The sequence below is a fragment of the Peromyscus maniculatus genome, chromosome 10 (genome assembly GCF_049852395.1).
Source record: "Peromyscus maniculatus bairdii isolate BWxNUB_F1_BW_parent chromosome 10, HU_Pman_BW_mat_3.1, whole genome shotgun sequence".
Taxonomy (NCBI): Eukaryota; Metazoa; Chordata; class Mammalia; order Rodentia; family Cricetidae; genus Peromyscus; species Peromyscus maniculatus.
This window is the reverse complement of record NC_134861.1, coordinates 9,791,156-9,804,100: the sequence shown is the minus strand read 5'-3', so window position 1 is coordinate 9,804,100 and position 12,945 is coordinate 9,791,156.

Below are 12,945 nucleotides of genomic sequence, written 5' to 3'. Positions count from 1 at the left end.
AAATTAGTCTTTCAGAATAATCTTAAAACAAAAATTGGGTCGGGTGGTGGTGGCGCATGCCTTTAATCCCAGCACTCGGGAGGCAGAGGCAGGTGGATCTCTGTGAGTTCAAAGCTAGCCTGGTCTACACAGTGAGTTCCAGGACAGCCAGGACTGTTACACAGAGAAACCCTGTCTCAAAAAAAAAAAAAAAAAAAAAAAAAAAAAAATTGGAAAGTAGTGTACCATGATTGACTATGTTGAATCTTGAATACAATCAAAGTTTAGTAATATACCATTACTTTATTACGTGCAACCATGAAAGGAAAACCTTGTGAACTAATGCCGGCAATTAGGAGACAAATCTTTCTTGCAAGGGTGGTAGACAAAGGGAGGTGTGTGTTCAGGGTGAAAATGGGTCATGAAATGAGCTGAGTCCTTTACTGAGCGCTTTACCACGTGTGCCGATGCTGCCTGCGTCACTGATGAAGGAATATTATTGCCCCACTTATGGGTATGATGCCTGATGTCCACAGAGATCGAATGACCTGCCCAGAAGGTGACTGAGCTAGTGGACAGGACAGTGGAGTTAGGTTTTGAGCCTAGACCTTCCTGGCTCCAGAGTTCACACCTTTCCCTAGAAATGATGCTGCTTTATCAAAGTGTCTGCTTTTGTCCTGCAGTTCCAACTTGTTGTCTCTCACTGATCCAACAAGCCTGTAGTAACTTACAGTCTTTAAAGATGATGTCTAAGGAACATACAAGATTGAAGTTAATTCACTAGTTAATGCTCTATAGCCAAAATTCTATTTTTCTTCCATGGAAGTCTTTGTAAGAAAGTAATTGATATTTTATGATATAACAGTATCAAAGTGATCCTTTTTTTGAAGAAATATTTTATCATGGAAATTCTGACAGATAGACAGAATAAAGAGAATAATGCTGGTGTGACAAAGCCATGTATTCCTGTCCTCTGACTTCAGTCTTGTGGTCAATTTTAATCATGTCCCCGTCTGCCACCACCAGTGGATTGCTTTGAGCCCGATTACAGTCTTTTCACATCTGTGTGTTGTAGGGAATTACTCAGTTTCCACTCAAGACGCACCTCTAAGACAGCTCACAGTTCTAATATGAGGTACCAGTCAGCATTCAGGTTTTCTTGTTTTGTTTTGTTTTTACAGATTGTTTGAATTAAGATCTAGACAGGAGGGGGCTGGAGAGATGGCTCAGAGGTTAACAGCACTGGCTGCTCTTCCTGAGGATCTGAGTTCAATTCCCAGCAACCACATGGTGGCTCACAACCACCAGTAATGAGATCTGGTGCCCTCTTCTGGCCTGCAGTCATACATGCTGTATACATAATAAATAAATCTTAAAAAAAAAAAAAGATCTAGACAGGAGGTTAGAGAGATGGCTGGCCCAGTGGTTAAGAGCACTGGCTGATCTTCCAGAGGACCCCAGTTCAATTTCCAGCACCCGCATGGCAGCTCACAATTGTATATAACTTCAGTTCATATACAATTTCACATACAAGTTCAGTTCAGGGGATACAACGTGCATGTACAACATGCATGGCAAAACACCAATGCACATTAGACAGACAGATAGAACTAGACAAGTTTGGACTGGAGCTCAGTGGTTAAGAGTACTGGCTATTCTTCCAGAAGTCCTGAGTTCAATTCCTAGCAACCACATGGTAGCTCACAACCATCTATAATGGGGTCTGATGCCCTCTTCTGGCATTCAGGCATACATGTAGATAGAGCACTCATATATATAAGTAACTCTTAAAAAAAAAAAAAAAAAAAAAAAAAAAAAAGAATAGATCTAGACAAATTCTATATCTTGATTTTGCATTTGGTTTTGGTATTTTGAGACAGCCTCAAATAGCCCACCCTGACCTCACTGTTTGGTAGAGGGTGTAGTTTAAATTCCCTAACTGCTGACATTACAGGCAAATGCCACCACACCCAGCCACTCAGTATTTTGCATTTGTATTTTCTTGGTACTTCTTCTTTTTAATCTATAGGTCTATTTTTCTTGTGCTTTTAAGTTTTGAAGAAACTGAGTTCTGCAGAATCGTTACTGAATCACTAATACATTTTAAGGGACAGTGAAGGCTGTGTTCATGTGTGTGGAGAGGCCAGAGGTCAGCATCAGGAGACTTCCCCAGTCACTCTCTGCCTTCCCTTTGAGGCAGGATCCCACTGAACCTGGAACTTGCCTGTTCAGCTAGACGGGCTAGCCAGGGACCTCTGGGAATCCGCCTGGCTCCATCTTCTGGTGCTGGAGTTATTACAGATGTGCAGCTGTGCTTGTGGGTTTTTGCTTTTTTTTTTTAGTACTTTAAATTTTAGTATGTGTATGTGTGCCTGCCACAGTGCATGTATGCAGGTCAGAGGAAAGCCTTCGGAGTCAGTTCTCCCCACCTCTATGTGGGTTCTTAGAACAAACTCAGGTCATCAGACTTACAAAGCAAGTTTTTCCCTTCTGAGCCATCTTACAGCCCCATACTAAACTTTCTACGTAGGTACTGGGCATCCAAACTCAAATCCTCAGGCTGACATAGCACTTTCGAACTGAACCATCTCTCTAGACCATTTTACATTGTTTTGTTCTAGAAGGTGTTGTTTCTTGTTCTGTTAAGATTGATGATGGGCTCTGTCTCTGCTCCAGTGAAAGAAGGTCTCACCCAAACCTCATCCAATGCTGGGAGGGAAGCATCCAGGAGGGTGGCTGCCTCTGCCAGGGTCGAAAAAGGACGGCAACAAACTGAACAGAGACAGCGCTTATAGAGGGCTTCTTAGGGGCGGGGTTTTTCTAGGGAGAAGATCTTCAGGGTGGGAATTGGTCAGATTTCAATCCTTGGGCTCAGATTGGCTAGATCTCATGCTTAGGGATTGGTTGGTTTTCTGCTCAGTTGGTCAGGGGCAGATTTGGCTCTGGTTTCAGGGCAAAAGTGTGATTCTTTCACTGGCCCTTTTTAGTGTTGACTCTAATTTCAGGGGCAGGGCATATTTCTTTCACTGGTTCTGATTCTAGAGCCAAAACATGTTTCTTTTTCTGACTGGTTTCAGGGTCAGGGCTAAAGTTTTTTTTTTTTTTTTTTTTTTTTTTTTTTTTTTTTTTTTTTTTTTTTTCTGGCTCTGGTCTCAGGGCTAAAGTGTTTCTTTCACTGGCTCAGGTCTTGAGGCTAGGGTGGGTTTCTTTCACTGGCTCTGGTTTCAGGGCCAGGGTGGGTTTCTTTGGCTGGCTCCCTTTACCCTACACAGTTGGCATGAGTTTTCCATGTATCTTCTGCTTCATTTGATGTTGCATTGCCTGTAGCTTGTGGTCAATTTTCTGTCGACAAGGTTGCTCCTAGTTTATATGATGGAATTAAATATATTCTATGTAAAGAGGGGTGGGCTGGACTAAGCAGTCTGTACAGTTACCCCTGGCACTGGCAGTATTGAATGGAGCAGGGCCGATGTCACCAGCCCTGGCCACCCAGGCCATGTACCACTTTGGGAGCCTTAACGTCTTATGATTTCCCATCTCTACAGTGGTAACTGTGGAGATAACAGCTCCATTTCACATACAGTAAATGGTTGAACATCAGAGCCATGTGTCTGAGGTGAGAAATAGATGAGAATGTGTCTGTTTAACTCCAAGACTTACAGAACTGTTTTCCAGCTTTTCCATGGATCCAGGGATTGAACCCAGGGCTTTGCGCCACTGAGCGGCCTCCCAAACCCAAACATTTTCTTTGAAAACCAACTAATAGCTAGGCATGGTGGTGCAAATGCCTTTAATCCCAGCACTTGGGAGGCAGAGGCAGGTGGATCTCTTTGAGTTGAAAGTCAACCTGGCCTACAGAGTGAGTTTGAGACCCTGTCTCAAACAAACAAAAAATTAAAGAAAGAACAAGAAAGAGAATCAACCATCATGGCCAGTGTGGATTTATCTCATTTCGAAATAACTGGCAGAGAAGGGCTCGCCAGCCTCATAGAAATTGTTTTCTTTAGATGTGTTTTCTGTAGATGAGTCTCTTTAGATTTATTTTATGGGTATGAGTATTTTGCTCAAATGTTGTCTATGCTCTGTGTACATTCCTGCAGCCCGTAGAGGTCAGAAGAGCTATCAGATCCCTCAGAGCTGTACTTACTGATGGTTGTGGGTGCTGGAAGCCAAACCCCTGTCCTCTGAAAGAACAAGAAATACTCTTAACTGTTGAGTTGTCTCGTCAGCCCCAGGCAGCCCCTTTTACAGGCAAAATCAGATTTACAAATATTTGCAAAGCCCACATGAATCCAGACCAGTCTGACCTCAGGCATAGGTTCTATTGGTGCGAAGAGCTGACCATCCAAGGGGTGGGCGGCTCTGGACATGCAGTGTCACAGTGTCCTGGTTTTCCTGAAGATGCAGGCAGAAATGTCACAAAGCTCTCATTCTAGAGTCAAGTGGGAAGCCGAGTGGTCAGAGCTTTGGTGATCTTAGATCTATTCTCAGGTTTTGCAAACAGTTCATAGAAGAGGTGTCTTCTAGATAGACTTCCTGCAGGCATAGAGGCAGAGGCCTGTTTTTGGCATGGCATTCAGTGTCCAGTGGTGCACTACAGAAGTGGCACACTGGCACCGCAAAAGTGTCTATTCTTAAGAATGGTCAGTGGGAAAGCAGCACACTGCAAACTTCCCAGAAACCTGAAGACTACCCAGGTGAGCGTGAGTGTGGATATGGCCGATGAACTGCCTCAGTCGTATCTATCCACTGTGTGGAATTTAGCATCACTACCCTGGGATCCTGTCTTTACCCTAATAAAAACGCTTGCTCTTCCATCCCGTCTCAAAATGTCCCATTTCTCGGGGCTGGAGAGATGGCTCAGAGGTTAAGAGCACTGGCTGCTCTTCCAGAGGTGCTGAGTTCAAGTCCCAGCAACCACATGGTGGCTCACAACCATCTGTAATGAGATCTGGTGCCCTCTTCTGGTGTGCAGGCTGAACATTGTATACAAGATAAATAAATCTTAAAAAAAAAAAAAAAAAAAAAAAAAGCCAGGCTGTGGTGGCGCATGCCTTTAATCCCAGCACTAGGCAGATCTCTGTGTTCAAGGCCAGCCTGGGCTACAGAGTGAGTTCCAGGAAAGGCTCCAAAGCTACACAGAGAAACCCTGTCTCAAAAAAACAAAACAATAGGGCTGGAGAGATGGCTCAGAGGTTAAGAGCACTGGCTGCTCTTCCAGAGGACCTGAGTTCAATTCCCAGCAACCACATGGTGGCTCACAACCATCTGTAATGAGATCTGGCGCCCTCTTCTGGCCTGCAGGGATACATGCAGACAGAACATTGTATATATAATAAATAAATAAATCTTTAAAAAAAATAACAAAAAAAAAAGTCCCATTTCTCTTGAGTGGCTGCTGTCAGCTCCTCAGTCACTGCAAGCTCTCCCTCTCCCTTCTTTCCTTGGGTCATCCTGGGTGTGAGCACAGATACACACTTCTAAATATTTTCATGAGAGTCCAGAAGTGCATTCACACGCCACACATCAGGCACTCAGTTCTCCCCATTCTCAGATTGCCTCAAACCCTGACCTCCAGACTGTTAGCCAGTGTCCCAGTTCCAGCTTACTGTCCAGGCCCTGGAAAGACGGCGCAGGCGTTTTTATGGGAGTTCTTAAAGTACACAAAACCATCTGCACGATTTTACAGAGTTTGGGGGTCAGGAGGGTAGCAAACCCTTTTCACAGGCCACCTCAGGCCGATTACAGATTTTTATTTTTCAGTATGTGTGCACATCTGTGTAGCATGTGTGTACTGCGTGCATTTGCCTGTGCAAGGCAGAAGAGAACATTAGCTTCCCATGGAGCTGGAGTTACAGGAAGTCGTGAGCCTCAGTGTGAGTCCCGGGAACCTAACTCAGGTCCCTGCAAGAGTGGCGGGAGCTCTTTACTGCTGAGCCATCTTTCCAGCTCCTGGAACGCATCTGTGCATCTTCTCCCCACACCTGAGTTTCTTGAGGGTGACAGCCAAGGAACCAAAGTCTTTGTATCACCAACAACCCTTTGCAACAGCACATGGCAGAATGGCAATACACGGAATTAAGAGAAAGATGGGAAGGAAACCATACCCACCAATGGAGGAAACCAAACTTGCTCACAGAGACTCCAGCAGCACACCCAGCTACAGACACACAAGGCTGTAGCAGGAATCTTAAAAGTTCTTATTAATAAAATCAAACCTGAGCCAGGTATTAGGGTGAACTGGAAGATCAGAGAACCAGAACAAGCCACAGCTACCTCACCTCGCCAGATCCTCAGCTGGTCTTGTTTCCTCAGACTGGAGTCCTCTGAGTCCTCATCCAGAATGGGTCTCAGCTGAATTGCTGCTCAAAAGCCTGAATGCCTAACCAGACCAAATGCTTAACCAGGCCAAAGGCTTCTAGTTTCTGGTCCTCACATTTTATATACCTTTCTGCTTTCTACCATCACTCCCTGAGATTAAAGGCATGAGTCACCATGCTTGGCTGTATCCTTGAACACATGGATTTCTGCCTAGTTCTGCCTCCCAAGTGCTGGGATTAAAAAGGCATGTGCTACCATTGCCTATCCTCTATGTTTAATATTGTGGCTGTTCTGTCTCTGACCCCAGATAAGTTTATTAGGGTGTACAATATTTCGGGGAGCACAATACCACCACACAAGGCTCCCTGCCCTGAGTGAGGTGGCTACTGGCCTGGATTGGAAGCAACGACTGGCAGTGGCCTCCTGGCCAGAAAAAGATCAAATGGGCAGAGGCCTGCCTGGATCTTCATGCCCCAGGCTGGCTGAAGACACCCACAGGCACCACCCACCCACCCAGCACTTTGGAGATGCCATTATGGTAAACAAATATATGATGGAGAAATGGAGAGAAAGAGAATCAAGTCAGTTCATGTGCTGTGGAAAGGGGAAATAAAGACCAAAGGTGGTGGCGGTGGGTGGCCTGTCTGCCACCCCAGGCCATGGTGACATCCGGGCCTGGGCTGCTGCTAAGGGCCATGTCTGGGTCCAGGGTCCTAATCCAAATGGGGTGTTGACATCATAGCCCATGTTCCCACCAAAGGCCACATGGATGCCCTGGGGTCTGGGCCACCACCTGTGGGAATTTTGGTTTCTGAGTGCTGTGCTGCCTTTAGGGCCATGCCAAGCTGAGTGGCCTGCACTATTATCCAGTGCCATGGTGGCATCCAGGCTTGAGCTGCAGCTGAGGGCCATGTCTGGGTTCATGGTCCTACTACATTCAGGGTCTGTGTTGATATCCATGGTTTTAGTTACCGCCGAAGACTGAGCGGATGACTGGAGTCTGGCCTGCCACCTGAGGCCATGTTGGTGTCTGAGGGCATTGCTACAGCTGTGCCATACTGATCTGAGTGGCCTGTGCCACCTGGGGCTACGATGACATCCAGGCCCAGGCTACTATCAAGGACTATGTTTGAGTCCGTGGTCCTACCACAGCTGGTGTCTGTCTTAACATCAATGGCCCATGTTACCACCAAACATGGGATGCCCAGGGTCTGGGCCACCATCTATGGCCATATTGGTGTCCAAGGGCTGTGCCAGGCCGACCTGAATGGCCTATGCTGGCACCCGGTGCCATGGTAACATCTGGACCTGAGCAGCTGCCAAGGGCTGTGTCTGGGGCTGTGGTTCTGCTGAAGCTGGGATCTGTGCTAATCTCTGTGGCCCAAGATATCACAGGGGACCATAGGAACCAAATCTGAGGGCTGTGCTGAGATAGCACCACCCTGTGCTAAGCCCTGGGGAAGCTGGTCCCACCTGTCACCACAGGAGTGGGAGAGCTGGCCCTGATGACGATTTGGCGTAGAAGAGTTGACTTCACGCCTCCCCTGAGGGGGCAGGCCCAGCTGCCACCCAGACCCACATCCAGGGCTTTGAGTTGGCCCACCCCAGCATCTACCCCATCCATGACCTGTGGGTGTAAGTGAAGGGACTGGTCCTGTGAAACCATGGCCTCAGGGGCTCCGTGATGTGGGACAACATCCAGGGAGGAGTTTCAGTAAGAGTCCAGTGTTGATGGTGTACCAGAAGCCAGAGGCCTCGAACCAGACCAACTATTCATCACAATGAACATTTGCAGGTAAAGCTGAGTGGACAAAAGGGTTTGCTGCATGATACAACACAGCTCCCAGTGCCACTGAGATGAATGAATGAAGAGGTGCTAGGCGGGAAAGATGGAGGAGCGAAGTGATTGGTTTTTGTTTTTGCTTTTAATTAATAGTTTTTAAATTTTTCTTTTTTGGGGGGATGCTACAGGGGTGAGGGGTGGATATGAAGGACTGGGAAATGAGAAGACTTGGGGTACCTGATGTGAAATTCCCAAAGAATGAATAAAAAATATGTATGTTTTTTTAAAAAAAAAAAAAAAAACTGGGCTGTGGTGGTGCACACCTTTGATCCCAGCACTCGGGAGGCAGAGGCAGGAGGATCTCTGTGAGTTTGAGGCCAGACTGATTAAAGGAGGGGGTGGGGGACAAATCAGGAACATCCATGTGCACAGGTAACTCTTATACTCTCTCCCTCTTCCAAAGTCGCAGGGACTCAGCTAATAATCCACTTATCAACTACTTATCAACCACTCATCAGCTCTTAAGATTGTACCTCTAAGCCGGACCTCTAAAGGTGGCACATGCCTTTAATCCCAGCACTCAGGGAGGCAGAGGCTGTAGACCAGGCTGTCTTCGAACTCACAGAGATCCATCTGCCACTGCCTCCCAAGAGAGTTCCAAGACAATCAAGGATACACAGTGAAACCCTGTCTCAAAAAGAAAAAAAAAAAAAAAGATTGTACCTCTAGTGGTGGTGCATGCCTTTGACCCCAGCATCCAGTTCAAAGTGAGTAAGTTCCAAGCCAGCCAAGACTAAATAATAGTGAGATCCTGTCTCCAAACAAACAAACAAACAAACAAACAGACAGACAGACAAAGCATCACAGTCAGATAGGTTTCCTGTCCTCTTTTTTGTTTGTTTGTTGTTTTTCAAGACAAGTTTTCTCTGTGTAGCTTTGCACCTTTCCTGGACTTCACTCTGTAGCCCAGGCTGGCCTCGAACTCACAGAGATCCACCTGCCTCTGCCTCCCGAGTGCTGGAATTAAAGGCATACGCCATAAAAAAGAATTTTTAAAAATCTCATATTTTCAAAATAGAACAAACCAATAAAAACAAAAACTCAAACATATACACACACAAGGACTAAGAGTGTGTCACAACAAGAGGAGGGAGGGTTATACCTGATTCAGGCCAACGTCTTTTTTTTTTTTTTTTTTTTTTTTTTGAGACAGGGTTTCTCTGTGTAATTTTGCGCCTTTCCTGGATCTCGCTCTGTAGACCAGGCCGGCCTTGAACTCACAGAGATCTACCTGCCTCTGAGTGCTGGGATTAAAGGCGTGCGCCAACACCGCCCAGCTGTATCTTTTTTTTTTTTAGTTTATTATTTTATTTAATGTATATGAGTGTTCTGTCTGCATGTACAACTTTATGCCAGAAGAGGGCATCAGATCCCACTATAGATAGTTGTGAGCCATCATGTGGTTGCTGGGAATTGAACTCAGGACCTCTGAATGAGCAGCCAGTGCTCTTAACAGCTTAGCCACCTCTCCAGCCCAAGGCCAACATCTTTTTTTTTTTTTTAACATAATTTCTTTATTGAATCTTTGGGAATTTCACATCATGCACCCCAATTCCACTCACCTCCTAGTCCCTCCATATCTTCCCCTCATCCCTATAGTGCCCTCCCAAAAGAAAATTTAAAAAAAATCAAAACAAAACAAGCAAAGAAAAAGAAAAACAAACAACAACAAAGAAAACCTCTTTGATCCTCCATTTTTCCCGCCTGTCCAACACCTCTTCATTGGTCCTGGTGGCTTCGGGACTTTGGCATGTGACATAGTATTTTGTCCAATCAGCTTTACTTGTAAATGTTCATTGCAATGAGTCACTGGTCTGGTTCAAGGCCTCTGGTTTCTGGTACACCATAATCACTGGATCCTCACCGGAACTCCTCTTGGACATCCTGAGGCTGTCCTGAGTCATGGAGATGATGCAGGCATCGATACACAGGACCAGTCTCTTCACAAGCTCCAGCAGGTCCTAGATAGCATAGATGCCAGGGTGAGCCAACTCTAGGCCTGGCTGTGGGCCTGAGTGGTAGTTGAGCTGGTCAGTCTGGGCCACTGGGGCCACACACCTCCCCCCACCCCCATCCGCATCAGGCGATGGGCAGAGCCAGCTCCCCAAAGCCCGTGCCATCAGGGTCAGTAGTCCCTCACCCATGGTGAGGGGTGGGGGGACACCTCCCCCATGAGGGCTGGGGCTCCCTCTCTTGTTACGGTGTACAGTAAGGACCAAGGCCAACCTCTGTAACTGATGTCAGAATAAACCTATCAGGTGAGAGGTCTAAGGAGAGGGTCTTTACCCCTTAGGCTACTTGCTCCACAGAAAAAAATAAATGGTACCTTTCCAAGCCAGACTTGGGCTCACACTGGTGATCCCAGCACTTGGAGAATGTCTGAGTCAGGACTGCTGCAAACTTGAACTTGAGGCCAGCCTGTACTACATAGTGAGTTCCAAGCCAGTCTGAGCTAGAAAGTGAGAGCTTGCCCACCCATTTCTCTCTCTCTCTCTCTCTCTCTCTCTCTCTCTCTCTCTCTCTCTCTCTCTCTCTCTCCCGCCCTCCCTCCCTCTCTCTCTCTCTCTCTCTCTCTCTCTCTCTCTCTCTCTCTCTCTCACACACACACACACACACACACACACACAATTTTCAGTGATCTGCCAAACACCACTTTAACCTCCCATTTGAATTTAGCCTTAGTGCTGGGTCAGCTTTTGATTTTATGCCTCTTGATGTGAGAAAAAAATTCAGCACACAGCAGCATCTCTGAAATTTTTCTAATAATGAATTTGCAGCTGAGCACAGTGGCCTGTGCCTATATCCCAGCACTGGAGGATTGGTTTGAATTACACAGTGAGATTGTCTCAAAAAATAAATAAATGAATAATGAACTTGAATCCAATGAAGCTTCTAGACCTAAGTTCCATTTATTTTACAGAAAATAAATTGGTAGATCCTGGTAGAACAAGTAAATAATTACAAACAAAATAATTAGGCAATCCAGAATTAGTGCTGTTATAGACAAAACCAATATCCTGAACTTTTATTATTTTTATATATTGAGAATTTCATACATGTATGCAATCTACTCCCCATTTCCCTCCTTCCAACTCCCTCATGAATACTCCTTAACACCCCCACACCCAATTTCATGTCCTCCTTATTTTTAAAAACAACCCACTGAATTCAACTAGTGATGCTTGTATGAGCACGAATGTGGGGCTGTTTACTGGCGCATAGACAAAACAGACATTTCACTGAAAAAGTGGAGGCACCAGAGAGGCAGAGGCAGGCGGATCTCTGAGGGATCGAGGCCAGCCTGGTCTACAGAGCCTACCGAAAGCTTCACAGTGAGACTAAGAGCAGCACGTGCTCTTAACAACCATGTCATCTCTCCTGGCACCTAGAGTCCCTTTAAGGGGAAAAAGGTAGTCATCATGCTGGGAATGGTTCAGCGGCAGGACCTTCACCTTGCACTGTCAGGCTCTGGCTTGTTGGTAACAAAGTTTCATTTAGCTTAGGAGGGTCTGAAACTAGCCTTAAATTTTTTATACATTGTCTCTACTTCGTAAAGTGCTGAAGGATGGGCCCTTACCAACATTCCTGGCTTCAGGCTCTGGGTTTCAATCCTCAGCATGCTTTTTGTTTTTATTTAGTTTTTAAATTGTATCATGTATGAAGTGTAAAGCAGACAGGTAGAGTTAAGAAACATTGTTTTGTATTTTGTTTTTCAGACAGGGTTTCTCTGTGTTGCCCTGGTTGCCCTGGAACTTTGTTCTGTAGACCAGGCTGGCCTAGAACTCAATAATTCTGCCTGTCCCTGGCCCCCAAGTGCTGGAATCAAAGGTGTGCGCCACACTGGGCTAGAAAACAGCATTGCTTTGAGATCAGGGAACAACCCTTTTTAAAAACTAATTAAAACAAAACTGTTGAGTATTTTGCCTGTGTGTATGGAGATGCACCCTATATACTTGGTGCCCATGGAGGTCAGAAGTGGGCACTGGATTCCCTGGAACTGGAGTTACAGATGGTTGTGAACCACCATGTGGGTGCTACAACTGGAATCTAGGTCTTCTGCAAAAAACAAATGCTCTTAACCATAGCTATCTCTTCAGTCTGTCTGCATACTTTTTAAAATAATAGGGCTGGAGACAGCTCAGTGGTTAAGAGTGTTTATTGCTTTTGCAGAGGATCCAACTTTGGTTCCTAACACTCATATCGGGTGGCTCACCACTCCAGGGACCCAACACCCTCTTCTGACCTCCTGGGGCACCTGCACTCACAGATGCATGTACACTCACACAAATACTCATGATGAAGACTTCTAGCCTGCTTTCTGTGCTGTGAACACCACAACCAAAGTCAACCTGGGGAGGAAAGGGTCTATTTCTTTTTTTTTTTTTTTTTTTTTTTTTTTTTTTTTTTTTTTTTTTTTTTTTTTGGTTTTTCGAGACAGGGTTTCTCTGTGTAGCTTTGCGCCTTTCCTGGGACTCACTTGGTAGTCCAGGCTGGCCTCGAACTCATAGAGATCCGCCTGCCTCTGCCTCCCGAGTGCTGGGATTAAAGGCGTGCGCCACCACCGCCCGGCCGAAAGGGTCTATTTCATTTACACCTGACAGGCCATCATGGGGGAAAGCCATCAAAGAACTCACCACTGGAGGCTGAAGTAGAAATCATGTTGGTAACGCACGCCTTTAATCCCAGTACTCGGGAGGCAGAGGCAGGTGGATCTCTGTGAGTTCGAGGCAAGCCTGGTCTCCAAAGTGAGTTCCAGGAAACGCGCAAAACTACACAGAAAAACCCATCTCGAAAAACAAAAC